This window comes from Propithecus coquereli, unplaced genomic scaffold (genome assembly GCF_000956105.1).
Source record: "Propithecus coquereli isolate 6110/MARCELLA unplaced genomic scaffold, Pcoq_1.0 Scaffold160, whole genome shotgun sequence".
In the NCBI taxonomy this organism is placed as follows: domain Eukaryota; kingdom Metazoa; phylum Chordata; class Mammalia; order Primates; family Indriidae; genus Propithecus; species Propithecus coquereli.
Window position 1 is genome coordinate 841,097 of NW_012140525.1, and position 16,326 is coordinate 857,422.

Sequence of the window (16,326 nt, forward strand, 5' to 3'; positions counted from 1 at the left end):
TTCAACCCATCATGAATCACAAAATGCAAAATATAAAGAAATAAAAATAACAGTACAATACAAAATTATGCAAATGAAAAATATAATTTAACAGCTATTTACATAGTGTTTACATTGTATTAGATTTGTAAATAATCTAGAGATGATTAAAAGCGTGCAGGAGGATGTGTGTAAGCTATATGCAAACACTACACCATTTTAAATAAGGGACTGGAGCATACATGGATATTGGTATCCACCAATCAGTGGTATCCTGGAACCAATCCCCTAAAGATCCAGAAAGTATCCAACCACGTAATATGAAAAACAGAGACATTTATTGAAGAAGATACAAGAAATATTGTACATAGGACAAGGACATCTCATTCCCCTTCAAAGTAGGCAACTTGGGACCTCACACAGTTCCCCCAGCTTCTCTTAACCTAATCTGTGCAGGTTCAGCATTCCCAGGTGTTCTGTTTGTTGCAGGCCTTCCGGAATGTGGATGACTTTCAACACATTCTCCACCATTTTTGAAGCATTTATGCCACACTTTTATTTGTGCTGCACTCATCTCATCCTCCCCAAAAGCCTTCTGAATCATTCAAATAGTTTCTGTGGAGGAATGCTCAAGCTTAACACAAAATTTGATGCAGATTTGTTGCTCTCCTCGCTCAGTCATTTTGAATGTGATAGCCACACAGTACACATGCTCACTCAACGGCATCTAGCGCCCCACTGACTAGTACAGTGAAGTCATCTTTGTTCACACATGCACATTCCAGTCGACGCTCCTTGGCTGCCACGTTACATTGATGTTGCACAAATCGTTCTCATTATATTAAAAATGGCTGGATACTTTCCAGACAGGTCTTGTATATTTGTGTATATGTATGTGTGTGTGTGTGTGTGTGTATCCATATAGACACGTACATATATTTTTGAAGAACCACTGTTGTAATGTTTCTAAAAATCTACCTACTAGAGTGCAACCAAATAGTAAATTGGGGAGTACATCAAATGGCAGTTTCATGGAGTAATAGGAAAAAAATGGGAAAAAGCAATGTCTTTTTTCAGGTGTGAAGATAATTTAGTAAAAAAATTTTGAATGCTCAAGGAATGGTCTAGTGGTTTCGGGAAAGTAAGTGATTGAGGCATCTGGTAAAAACAAAAAAAGTTATATCTCCATGAAGAAATTCCAGAGTATGTGTGTATATGTTTGCATGTGTTTGAGATGTTGCAGTATGTTATTCAATGTGGTGTATCTGGTGAAATTCTGGAAAAAATTAGTTTGGTATAATCTAATTATGATGCCTACAGTATTGTTTAGTATTTTTTGATGAAAGGTAAAATATTCAATAATATCACACAATTATCTTGTCCTTATCTCAGGATTGTGTACCTGATCTCCTATATGTGCTTTATGTTCTGACTTCTTTATCTGTTATACCCAGTAGTAAGCTTCTCACAGAATCCTGAGATCATTAACCCTGAAATCATTAAACTATATCTCTTATTTCAAACCATTCTGTTCTTTGTTATATATGACAAACATCACTAGAAAGTAATGTATATTGAGTGGTTAAAAAATAAATGTCTAACATTGATCAAAAGTTGATATCACACCCATCAAAGCTTCCTCTCCGCATGCCAATATAACTTATTTATACGCTTTTGATGAATGAGTCTCATTTTCAATATCAGCGCAACCTTAAAGATGTCCTCCATTATCGACCTACTTTATCCTAATTCTTCTATTCTGTTTTTATTTCTCACGACACAAAATCCTTAGCCCCTTTCTTCTCTAGTTGGAGCTTTTATTTTTTACAAATTACATGCCCACTTGTCTGTGTATATTTGTGTGCATATGTAACATGATCATAAGCAATATTCTCTAGAATTGACACAGGTTTAAATACAGCAATATCAATCCATTTCAAGATAGTCTGAGAATTTTTTTTAAAAGAAGTTTAATTTTCTTGCAGTGCTATCACTGAAACTAGTTAATTATGAAGATGGTTTCAGTGAAGTAGAAATAGCATCTGACGGGTAGGAGGAGTAGTTACAGTGTGTGTGCAGTGAGAGAAAAGGACATTTGTATAGCTCCCCTCAAAAAAATGAGCCTGATGTAATAATTTAACCCCTTTATTTGACTCAGGCTCTTGACCTAAATCATTTTCTGCTCTGAGTATCAAGAACCCAGCCTAAATTGGTCTCTGAGACTCTTGTAAATGTATGCTTTCCGTTGTTGCCAGAATGATCTACTTAAAATGCAAAGTTTGATCACATCTCTCTGCTGCTCACTGGCTACCCATCATTCAAAACATAAAGTCAGAGCATCTTAATAGGACATGTGAGATCCTCAGTGACTGACCCTTGCCTGACTCTCCAGATCTTAATCCTCTGCACTCTGTCTCATGCTTTTAGTTACAGCCCCCCTGCTGTGTTATTTCTCACCTCTGTGCGTTTGCTTGTGCTAATAGCTTCTCTGTTTTGAACATTCTTCAAGTCAGACTCCCTGACCCATATCTCTTCGTCCTCTGTGACATAGCTTGTCATCACTTTCTCTAGGAAGGGCTGAGGACCCAGGGCACTTTATGTACCCCTCCTTCATGTTGCTACATACCTAGTGAAGCTCTTCATTTCTGCCTTGTGTGTTTGTATGTGGTGTGTGTTTATCATTCTTCTCTCATGACCCATCCCCAAATCTTTGTTCCTAATTTACCTTAATTTAATTTATATCCTAAGCACCCAGTATATTGCTGACTCATAGTTATCACCCAAAAAAATATTTAAAAATGAGTGACCAAGGAAGCCATACCTATGTATATCAGGAATATACATGATTAATCATTGTACATATTATCCTCATTTGTAAGTACATTATACTATTTTTTGAGAGGCGGTTTTCATGTGAGGAAAAATATATATTTTGATGCATTGTAAATATTTTAGAAAGACTGATCCATTTTAAACTGGTACTTTTCCCCAGCATTTGTGTGTACATGTGTTTAAGAATAGGTAAACTTAATTCAGTTTCCCTTTAGTTATTTTTCCCCAGATTTATTAAGGTACATTTAACAAATAAAAACTGCATACATTTATGGCATATAATATGATGCTTTGATATATGTATACATTGCAAAGTGATTAAATCTAGGTAATTAATATATCATAACTTCACATACCCATCCTTTTCTTGTGGTGAGAACATTTAATCTACTTTTTAGCAATTTTGAATTATACAACACATTAACTATAGTCAGCATGATATACATTATAGATCTCCAGAAATTATTAATACTTTCTAAATATAACTTTGAACCTTTTTCTCATTGCCATTTCCCTATTCCCACAGCCCCTGGATACGACCGTCCTAGTCATTTCTCCTATGAATTTAACTATTTTCGATTCCACATGTGAGATCATATGGTATGTGTCTTTCTGTGTCTGATTTATTTCACTTAGCATAATTTTCTCCAGGTTCATCCATGTTGTGCCACATGACAGGATTTTCACTTTTTTAAGGTTGAGTAGGTCTCCATTGCTTGTGTGTGTGTGTGTGTGTGTGTGTGTGTGTGTGTGTGTGTGATTTTATATGTGTGTGTGTATGAGTGTCTGTGAGAAACAAAGAGATAACACTTTCTTTATCCATTCACCTGTTGTTGGATACAAGTTGATTTCATATCTTGGCTATTGTGTATTATGCTGCAAGTAACATGGGTGTCCAGATATTTCTTTGACATACTGATTTCATTTCCTTTGGATCTGTGCCCAAAAGTGGAATTGCTGGATCATTTGGTAGCTCTATTTATTTTCATTTTTTTGAGACAGGGTCTCACTCTGTCACCCAGGCTGGAGTGCAGTGGTCTCATTATAGCTCACTGCAACCTCAAATTCCTGGGCTCAAGCCATCCTCCTGCCTCAGCCTCCCAAGTAGCTGGGGCTACAGGCACGTACCACCATGCTGGGCTAATTTTTCTATTTTTTGTAGAGAAAAGGTTTCACTCTTGCTCAGGCTGGTCACAAACTCCTGGCCTCAAGCGATCTTCCAGCTTTAGCCTCCCAAAGTACTAGGATTACAGGCTTTAGCCACCATACCTGGCCTGGTAGTTCTATTTTTAATTTTCTGAGAAACTTCCATACTGTTTCCATATGCTTATACTAATTTACATTCCCACCAATTGTGTACCTGGGTTCTTTTTTCTTCACATCCTCACCAACATTTCTTATAATTTGTCTTTTTGATAATAGCCATTCTAACAGGCTTGACGTGATACCTCATTGTGATTTTAATCTGCATTTCCCTGATGGTTAATGATATTGAGTACTTTTTAATGTATCTGTTAGCCATTTGTATGTCTTCTTTTGTGAATGTCTATTCAGGTCCTTTGTCCATTTTTAAAACATGTTACTTGTTTTCTTGCTATTGAATTGAGTTCCTCATATGTGTAGTATCAAAGTTGATTAAAGCCTTAAATGTAGACCTGAAACTGTAAAACTACAAAAACAAAACAAAACAAAACAAAAACAGGGAAAAAGCTTCTTGACATTAGTCTGGGCAATTTTTTGGATATGACCACAAAAGCACAGGCAACAAAAGCAAAAACAGACACATGCGACTGCATCAAACTGAAAGGTATTTCACACAAAGGAAACAATCAGCAGAGTGAACGATCTACAGAATGGGAGAAAATATTTTCAATCCATAAATCTTACAAGGGGTTACTATACAAAATATGTAAGGATTCCAAACATTACTTATTATGAAAATAAATGGAAAAGAAGATTTTAACTTCTTGAATTTTATTTCCAAAATAATATTGAGGCAAATGTCAACCTTAGGGTAATTTGGTAGTTGAAGTAAAAAAAAAATTTCATGAACTTTTAGGAGAAAGCTAGTGTATTTTTAATAGTAGAGATTATTTAACTCCACTTATGCAATTGGTCAGATAATCACTTGGTTCCACAATTCACTTTATGTGCATAGGTAGAGTATATCTCACTCTGCTAATTAAATTTCAATATGATGACCAATTTGTAAAGAGACCTATATTATGAGGCAGTTTTGTTTGAATAAAAATCATGCTTTCAATATAATGATTGGACTCATTTAACTTCATGTTCAAATGCACAAACCCATTGAAGAATACCTTATGCCAGCGGTCCCCAACCTTTTTGGCACCAGGGACTGGTTTCATGGAAGACAATTTTTCCATGGATGGGGTGTGGGGGGGATGGTTTCAGGATAATTCAAACACATTGCATTTATCGTGTAGTCAAACCTCTCTGCTAATGATAATCTGTATTTGCAACTGCTCCCCAATGCTAGCATCACTGCCTCAGCTCCACCTCAGATTATCAGACATTGGATTCTCATAAGGAGCATGCAACCTTGATCCCTTACATGCACAGTTTATAGTAGGGTTCACACTCCTATGAGAATCTAATGCCGCTGCTGATCTGACAGGAGGTAAAGCTTATGTCCACTCCATGTCAGTGATGGGGAGTGGCCATAAATACAGATGAATCTTCGCTAGCTCACACCTCCTGCTGGTCTAGTTCCTAACAGGCCATGGACTGGTACCCCAACCCCTGGGCTGTGGACCACAGCATTACATAATATAGGGGGATGGAGTCATGGGAGAGAGAAATGTGCTAAAAAATGGTGTCTGGAGAAAGCCTTGCATGATTATTTAGAAGGGAAACATGTGCGGGGTAATGTCTGACTACCCGACACAGTTCTTCTCTTTCCCATCACACTCCTTTGTTTTTTTCCCATTTCTACCAATATCAGTCTTGACATTCTGTGAAATCTTGCCAACAAATAATATGAGAATTAGGACATGTTTATGACAGAGCCAAAAAATACATCCCAGAAATTCTTTTTTATTGGTACATAATAATTGTAGATACTTACGAGTACATGTGATGTTTTGATAGATGCATACACTGTGTCACGATCAAACTATGATATTTAGAATATTTTGTCTCACTTGGAAATCACTACTACCTAGTATTAATGATGTTTTCCCTTTGTTTCTACAAGTCAATTGATTTAAATGAAGTGCTTAGGATTTCTTTGGCATGCCTTGAGCTACTGATAAAAATACATACACACATACATGGACACAGGAACACATCCAGGGGGAAGTGCATATTGATAGCAACAACAGCAAAAAGCATCCCAAAAAGCCCTGGAAAAAAGCTAAAACTTACTCTGTTTTCTAATCGTTTGATGTCAGATATAAAATAAATAGGTCTGTTCTGAGGTCAGCATGAGAAAAAAAAGATCAACATGACCTCTGGGAAATAAAGGTTATTTGACATCGTTGGGATTATCTGCTAAAGGCATTGGCCACATATCAGAGTAAAGACTTGACAGGCAAGGGAAGACTTCATTTTCCCCAAAGTTAAATATAAAGCCAGAAGCTTAGCCTACACCTCCCCTCAGCTAGAGCCATGGCTGAAATCAGTAGCCATGATCGATGATGCATTTTCAAAATCAAAACAAGCATCAGTGTCTCAATCTAATCACATCTCCTAAAGCTGCTGCTTCCTGTGGGAATTTAATTGCTGTGACATTAGACTCCAGACAACAGACACTTCTCAAAGCTACCTATCAGTGCAGGGACAAAAATCAGTGGGATAGAGCCAGAGCTGTTAGACACAAAACTTGTTAAAAACCCCATGTGTATAATTTTCCTCCATCCAACTTCAGCAATAAAATTTAACAGATCCTCCGTAGCGAGTTTAAAAATGCCCCAGCATTATACTAACCGCGAAAAAGATAAAAAATATTTTTGTCTGGTAAAATCTCGGCCTTATTTTTTCTATGTTCTAAAATGCACTCTGACACACAAAGTACAATGGCTTTCTTTTGATCTGTTTTCATCTTCATTTTTATAGGAAGACCTTGAAGTTAGAAGGTTACATTTTTTTGAAGGCTTATTGAATTTTTAATTAAACTTTTCATGATGCAGTATTTCTGCTTACCAATCAAATAGAACAATAAAAAAGAATTTCACCAATGAAAACAAACAAGAAAAATCATCTGATTTCAGATCTTGCTCATATCTTTTTAATATACAATACTCAGTTGTTCACTGTTCTCTCAAAGATCCTTTTGCCAAGGGAATCACTTCTTTTCTGTATCATCATCAGCACTAGAAACCAGATGTTACTTCATCTGAATTATCCTGTTTACATTATCCATGTCATGGTGAAAATGAACAAAAATAGGAAAACTAATGAGAATTTAATGGTGAGAGCAAAGTAAACTTTGAAACTTTAAAATAGAAAAATGAAAAATCCATAGTAAAATGTAGTGCAGAGGGGCCACACTAGGTCTAAAATAATTTTATAGGTTCTTAGTAAACATGAAAGGATATTTCCTGATATTGTATGAAATATCTTAGTGTACCTGAATAAGCTAGAAATTAGATGTGGTATTTTTCTTCCCTGTTGGAATAGAAGTCAAAATACCTTATTAGTAATTGTTATGAAAATTATTTGCAACTTTCAGTTTTCTCTAAACTGCCCTTCTTTAATGAGATTAAATTCTGAACAGACATATTATTTTATTTAAAGTTTAATAACAAGATAATGATTGTATAATTTGATTGACATAGCAACATTTTCTCATATTCATGTAGTACTTTGTGGTTTAAAAGATTTTTTTTTATATTCATCATCTTCTTTGGCAATTTCTAAAATTTTGTAAGGCATTATAATCTCCAGTTTACTTATGAAGAAATGAGAGTGATTGTTCAAAATCCCTCAGCTAGCAAATGAGGATCTGGAGCTTAAAATCTGCACAATGATTGCAAGTCCAATATTTTTTCCATCACACACAGCATTTAATATTAAGGTATTTACTTCTGGATACTTGCTGACTCTTTTTGACTCATTGTTTCAATTACTTATTGCTGCATAATAAACAATCCCAAAAGTTAGAGGTGAAGACAACAACCATTAATTATCTCTCATGATTTTATGGGTGAACTAACCTGTTTTTTAACTTCATGTGATGTCGCCTGGGTAACTTCATGTGATGTCATCTGGGGCACAGTAATGGCTGGAATTTCCAAAATGGCCTCATTTGTAAGGCTGTCAGCTAAGCTAGCTGCTGACTGGGAGCTGAGCTGAGGCTGTTGGCCTGGGGCTTTCCTCCCTCTCCATGTCAGTCTCCTAATGTGCCTTCTTAGGATTCCTCACAACATGGCATCTATGTCTAAGAAGGAGCATTCTAAGCAGTAAAGGCAAAAGTTATAGCGCTCTTAAAGCTTAGCCACAGAAGTTACAGATCTTAGTCCTGCCGCATAGTATTGGTCAAAGCACATCATGGCAATAGACAGGATCATCAACCATCCCTCTTCACCTGGGGCCAAAGTGTTTCCTGGGATATAGGACTTTTACCGCTAGATAAAGGGCATTCCTACGAAAATCAGGAAGTTTGGTAATCCTAGACAGGCCAAATTCAAGGTTGGGGAAAATAGGTAGCATTTTTTGACAAGTAGAAAACCAATCACATTGCAAATCAGAGGTAATGGATACTGTTGCAATCTACTAAAATCTTTACATTTGGGGGAATTTTATTCCTTTTAGTTATATGTAAGGTTAACAAATAAATCCAATAATCTAAACAGACTGAATTTCCATTTACTGGATTATTTAATGCTTCATTATATAAATAGTTTTAGATTCAGAAATTGGTAAAAGGTGCCAATGAGGATATATAGTCTTACTCTTCTTTATACAAACTTCTGTAAAAAAATCTGCAAGATCCAGAAGAATTGAGAGTCCTACTGCTGATTGAATAGTCACATTTCAGTGACTATTAAAGTTAAATAGACTTTGTATATTAGACAGAGAAAATAACCCACATTTATAACCTTTGTTTTTTGTCTTTGTGAAAATTTATTCTGAATTTTCAATCATCCAGGTAATTTCCCTTAATACATGTTGCTTCTGTATTAGAAAATAACCATAAAATATAATAAACTAGTGGTTTAAGAGTGAAGATATACTTTAATAAAAGAGTGTTTTCAGTTTAATACTATAACAACATTGTCCCAGAGGACTTTGTAGTTTACTTTTAATTTAAATTTAAAAATCAGGTATTGTTAGAGGATACCGTGTTGGGCTGCACAGTTTACTTATTTGTTGGTTTTTTCATAGACTTTAGTTTTTAAAACAGTTTTAAGTTCTCAATAAAATTGGGCAAAAATTCCCATATACCCACAGCCCTGACACATGCATAGCCTCTGCTACTATCAATATCTCCCACCAGAGTGTTCTATTACTATTATTGAATCACCATATGCATATCATTATTACCCAAATCCATAGTTTACCTTAGGGTTCATATGCTATGTGTTTTCACTGCCTTAAAAATTTTCTGTTTTCCATTTACAAATCCCTTCCTCTCCCCTAACACTTGAAAACCACCATCTTTTTAATGTCTCCATAGTTATACCTTCTCCAGAAAGTCATATTGTTGGAATCATATAGTATGTAGCCTTTTCAGATTAGTATCCTTCACTTATTGATGAGCCTTTAAGTTTACTCCAGGTCTTTCCATGGCTTGATAACTCATTTCTTTTTTAGTGCTAAATAATATTCCATTGTCTATATAGACTAAAGTTGAATTATCCATTCACTTACTGAAAGACAATAGAATTTGATTTACATTTCTCTGATGACATATGATATGGATCATTTTTAAGATATGCTTATTTACTATCTGTATATACTCTTTGATAAGGTGCTTGTTAAGGTCTTTGGCTCATTTTTTTAATCAGGTTGTTTCTTATCTTATTGTTGAGTTTTAAGAATTCTTCATATATTTTGGATAACAATCCTTTATCAGATGTGTCTTTTGAACATATTATCTCCCAGTCTCTGGTGTGTCTTTTCATTTTCTTGACAGTATCTTATACAGAGCAGAAATTTTTAATTTTAATAAAATCTAGCTTATCAATTCTTTCTTTCATGGATTAAGCCTTTGGTGTTGCATCTAAAAAGTTATCACTAAACCCACTATCATGTAGGTTTTCTCCTATATTGTCACTTATAATTTTGTAGTTTTGCAGGCTACATTTAGGTCTGTGATCCATTCTGAGGTGAGTTTTATGGAAGTTGTAAGGTCTATGTCTACATTCGTTTCAATTTTTTTTAATTTATTTTTTGTCCAATTCTGTGCTGTTTTATTTTTATTTTTTTTATTTCAGCATATAATGGGGGTACAAATGTTTAGGTTACGTATATTGTCCTTGCCGCCCCGCCCCAAGTCAGAGCTTCAAGCTTGTCCATCCCCCAGACGGGTGCACATCGCACTCATTATGTATGTGCCTGACGTCCGATGAATATCATTCTTATATGTGCACTTATTTTTAATGTGGATGTACAGTTCCAGCACCATTTCTTTAAAAGGCTATCTTTCCTCCATTTTATTTCCTTTGTTCTTTTTTCAAAGATCAGTTGCCTGTGTTTATGTAAGTCTATTTCAGGGCTCTCTATTCTGTTACACTGTTTTTTTTTTTTTTTCACCACTACTACAATGTGTCCATTGTTGTAGTGTCACTTACTAGGCATGAAGTTGGACAGCGTCAATCCTACGACTTTGTTCTTCTCCAATATTGTGTGGGATATTCTGGGACTTTCGACTCTCTAACCCTTTTATTTTCTTTTTTGTCTTATTTCATTGGTCAGAACTTTCAGAACGATGTTGAAAAGCAGTAGTGAGAGGGGACATTTACGCCTTGTTCCTGGTCTTAGTGGGAAAACTTTGAATTTCTCACCATTAAGTGTGATATTAGCTGTGAGGTTTTTTTGCAGATATTATTATCAAACGGAGAAAGTTTCCTCTTCATTCTCTTTTACTGAAAGTCTTTAACATGAATTACTGTTGGACTTCATCAAGTACTTTTTCTGTATATATCAATAGGAACATGTGGTTTTCTTCTTTCATCTATAGAGTGATGGATTTCATTAACTGATTTTTGAATGTTGAACCAACTTTGCATACTTGGGATAAATCTTAATTGTTCATGGTATATAATTCTTTTTATTCATTGTTGGATTCAATATGCTCATATTTTGTTAAGAATTTTTGCTTCTAACTTGAAGAGAAATATTGGTCTCTAGTTTTCTTTTCTTGTAATGTCTTTGATTTTGGTATTAGGGTAATAGTGGCCTCAGAGAATAAGCTAAGAAGTATTCCCTCTGCTTCTATCTTCTGGAATAGATTATTAAAAAAAGATATAATTTATTACTTAAGTTTTTGGTAAAATATCCCTGTGAATCCATCTGGACCTGATGCTTGCTGTTTGGCTTATCAATTTTTTTGATCTTTTCAAACAATCATTTTTTATTTCATTGATTTTTTCTATTGCTTTGCTGTTTAAAATTAATTAATTTTTTAAATAATTTAATATGTCTTTTACTGATTAATCTGGATTTAATTTTTTCTTCATTTTCTAGTTTCTTAATCCAAAACTTACAATATTGTTTTTGCATTATTGATTCAGATCTTTTTTCTTTTCATTCGATGCTATAAATTTCCTTCTAAGCACTGCTTTCATTGATTATTTGTGATTTTATTTTTATTTAGTACAAAATATTTTTAAATTCCTCTGAGGTTTCTTCTTGACTCATGTTATTTAGAAGTGTTCAGTTTAATCTATAAGTGTTTTGTCTGTTTCCAACCTCCATTGTGTTATTGATTTCTAATTTAATTATATCGTGGTCTGAGAGTAAATATTACATGATTTTTATTCTTTTAAATTTGTTATTGTGAATTTTATGAGCCTGAATGTGGTTTATCTTCTTGAATGTTCCATGTGAGCTTGATAAGAATGTATATTCTGTGAAATAGTATAAAGATGTCAATTACATCTAGTCGATTGATGATATTGTTGAGTGTAGCTATGTCCTTACTGACTTCCTAACTGTTGGATATATCCACTTCTGATAGTGGGGTATTGAAATCTCCAGTTATAATAGTGGATTAATTTTTGCAATTGTATTCATTTTTTTGATTCACATATTTTGACACCATGTCTTTAGTTGCATACACAGTAAGAATTGTTATGTCTTCTTGGAGAATCAGGCCTTTTATAGTTATGTAATGCTCCTCTTTATTCCTGATAACTTTCCTTGATTCGAATTCTGCTCTGCATGAAATGAATATAGCTACTCCTGCTTCTTTTGATTAGTATTTGCATGGTCTATCTTTTTCATGCATTTACTTTTAATCTATATGAACCTTTACATTTAAGGTGGGTTTCTTGTATAAAACATAAGGTTGCATATTGTTTTTAGATCCACTGTGAAAATCTCTGTCATTTAATTACTGAATTTAGACCAATAATGTTCAAAGTGATTATTCAAATAGTTGGATTAACATCTACCATAATTGCTATTTTTATCTATTCTTTGCCCTTGTTCTTTATTACTGTTGTTATCATCATTCTTTTTCTGCCTATTTGGTTTTAATTCAGCATTTTATGTGATTCAGTTTTTCTCCTTTCTTAGCATATCTCTTGTTTTATATTTAACAAAATGTATTGTATATTTCAAAATAGCTAGAAGATTTGAAATGTTCCCAACACAAAGAAATGATAGCTTTCCAGGTGGTGGATACTCTAAATAGCTTGATTTGATTATTACACATTCTATGCATGCATCAAAATATAACATGTACCATATAAATATTAATATGTACAAATGTTATATATTAATAAAAACATTTTTAAATCTAAGGAAATCTAAATAAAGTATGAACTTTGCTTAATAATAATGTATCAACATTGTTAATTTATTGTCACCAGTGTACCACACCTATGTTAAGATATTAATAATATAGGAAACAATATAGGATATATGGAAGCTCTTGACTATCTTTCTAAATTATTTATACATCTAAAACTGTTCTAAATTAAAACATTTATTTTAAAAGTTATATATGGCTCTTCTTCAAATATGCTTGTTCTTTTTTTAATTAGGCTGTGTTTTGTCTTGTTTTGAATACTTCACTAAGAAGAATGTCCTCCAGTTCCATCCAGGTTGTTACAAAAGATACTAGATCTACATTTTTTTAATGGCTGAGTAGTACTCCATGGTATACATATACCACATTTTAATAATCCACTCATGTATTGATGGGCATTTGGGTTGATTCCACATCTTTGTAATTGTGAATTGTGTTGCAACTTTTATGAAAGTTCTTTTTTCCTTTTTTTTAAGCAGAAACTTTTTTTAAGTTTCCATTTTTTTTTTTATTTCAGAATATTACAGGGAGCAAATGTTTTTGTTACATGGATTGCTTTTGTACTACTTGAGTCAAAGTTATAAGTGTGCCCGTCACGCAGATAGTGTCCACTGTACCCGTTAGGTATCATTTGACCAATCCCCTCATCGCGCCTCCCACCTACATGATTTCCATTGAGTTTTACTTCCCTTTGAGCATGAGTGCTAATTGATTGGTTCCAGTTTAATGGTGAGTACATATGGTGTTTGTTTTTCCATTCTTGCAATACTTCACCTAGGAGGATGGCATCCAGTTCCATCCAGATTGTTGTAAAAGGTATTAATTCATTTTTTTATGGCTAAGTAGTAGTCAATGTTGTACATATACCAACCACATTTTATTAAACCACTCATGGATTGATGGGCACTTAGGTGGATTGCACATCTTTGCAATTGTGAATTGTGTTGCAATAAACATTCAAGTACAGGTGTCTTTTTGATTAAATGGCTTTTTTTGCCTTTGGTGGGATTGCTGGCTCAAATGGTAGGTCTACTTTTAGTTCTCTTAGGTATCTCCATACTATTTTTCATAAAGGTTGCACTAGTTTTTAGTCCCACCAACAATGTATAGGTGTTCCTTTCTCTCCACATCCATGCCAGCATCTGTTGTTTTGAGATTTTTTGATAAAAGCCATTCTCACTGGTGAGAATCTCATAGGTGATATCTCATCGTGGTTTTGATTTGCATTTCGCTGATAATTAGAGACATTGAGCCTTTGTCACATTTGTTGGCCGTTGGTCTATCTTCTTTTGAAAAGCTTCTGTTCATGTCTTTTGCCCACTTTTTGCAGATTCTGGTTATTAGCCCATTATCAGATGTATACCATGAGAATATTTTCTCCCATTCTATAGGTTGTCTATTTGCTCTGCTGATTGTTTCCTTGGCTGTGCAGAAGCTTTTTAATTTAATCAAGTTGAATTTATTTATTTTTGTTTTTGCTGTGATTGCCCTTGGAGTGTTCTTCATAAATTCTTCATCTAGGCCAATATGTAGAAGAGTTTTTAAATATTTTCTTCTAGCATTCTTATGGTTTCATGTCTTAGATTTAAGTCTGTGAATCATCTTGAATTATAACAATTATATGCCAATGAATTGAAAAATCCAGAAGAAATGGATAAATTTGTGGGTACATACGGCCTAACAAGATTAAATCATGAAGAAATAGAAAACCTCAACAAACTAATAATGAGTGATATGATTGAAGTTTTAATAAAACGTCTCTCATCAATGAACAGCCCATGGCTAAATGAATTCACTGCTGAATTCCACCAAACATTTTATAAAGAACTAATAATAATTTTACTTCAATTCTTCAGAAAAAAAAATCAGAGAGAAGGGATTACTTCTAAATTCATTCTTTGGGCCAGCATCACCCTGATAACAAAACCAGACAAGAACAATAACATTAGAACAATAACAAAAAAAAACCTACAGGCCAATATCATTGATGAACATGGATGCAAAAGTCCTCAAGAAAATGCTAGCAAACCAAACACAACAACACATTAAAAGATCACTCATTATGATCAAGTGAGATTAATGTCAAGGATGCAAGGATGGTTCAACATATATACAAATCAATAAAAGTGACACATCATATTTATGGAATCAGAAAAAAACTTAAATATTTAAATAAATGCCAAAAAAGCATTTGATAAAATTCAACACCACATTATGATAGAAACTCTCATCAAATTGGGTATAGAAGAATATACCTCAAAATAATAAAGCCCATATGTAACAAACCTACATATACATCATACTGAATGGGTAAAAGTTGAAGGTCTTTCCTTTAAAATCTGGAATAAGACAAGGACGCCCACTTTCAACACTTTTTTTCAACAAAATATTGGAAGTCCTGGCCAGAACAATTAGGCAACATAAAGAAATAAAAGCATCCAAATTGGAAAGGAAGAAATCAGACTAGTCTCATTCACAGACAACATGATTTTATACTTAGCAAAACCTAAAGACCCCACCAAAATACTATTAGAACTGGAAAGTGAATTCAGTAAAGTTGTAGGATATAAAATGAACACAAAAAAAATCAGTAACATTTACATAGGCCAACAGCAAATAATCTGAAAAAGAAATCAAAATAGAAGTCCCATTTGCAATAACTACGAAGAATATAAAATGTCTAGGATTCTATTTAACCATAGAAGTGAAAAATCTATACAAGAAAAACTATAAAACACTGATGAAAGAATTGAAGAGGACACAAAAAATGGAAAGATTTTTCATTCTCATGAGTTGAAAGAATTAATATTGTTAAGATGAAAATACTACCCAAAGTAATTTACAGATTCAATGCAATCCCTATCAAATACCAAAGATATTCTTCAAAAAAATAGAAAAATAATCCTAAAATCTACATGGAACCACAAAAGATCCCAAATAGCCAAAACAATTTTGAGAAAAAAAGAACAAAGGTGGAGGCTATGCAATACCTGACTTCCAAATTTACTACAAAGTTATAGTAACCCAATAAGGATGGTAGTGGCATAAAACAGATACATAGACCAATGGAACAGAATAAAGAACCTAGATACAAATCTGAGCATTTACAACTTACTCATCTTTGACAGAGGTACCAGAATATACAATGGGGAAAGGATGTAAAGAACAGTCTCTTCTGTGAATGGTTACTGGGAAAACTGTATAACTATATGCCGAAGAATGAAATGAGAGCCGTATCTTTCATCATACACAAAAATAAAATGAAAATGAATTAAAGACTTAAAATGTGAGGCCCAAAACTATAAAACTACGAAACAAAACACAGGAGAAACATATCAGGATATGATTCTAGTCAAAAATTTGTGGCTAAGATTTCAAAAGCACAGACAGAAAAACAAAAATAAACAAAGGACTATAGGAAATAGAACTGCTATACACAGTAAAGGAAACAATCAATAGAGTGAAGAGACAACCTGTAGAATGGGAGAAAATATTTTCAAACTATTCATCCCATAAGGGACTAAAATTCCAACTATATAAGAAACTGAAACAACTTTATTTTTTGTTTTATTTAT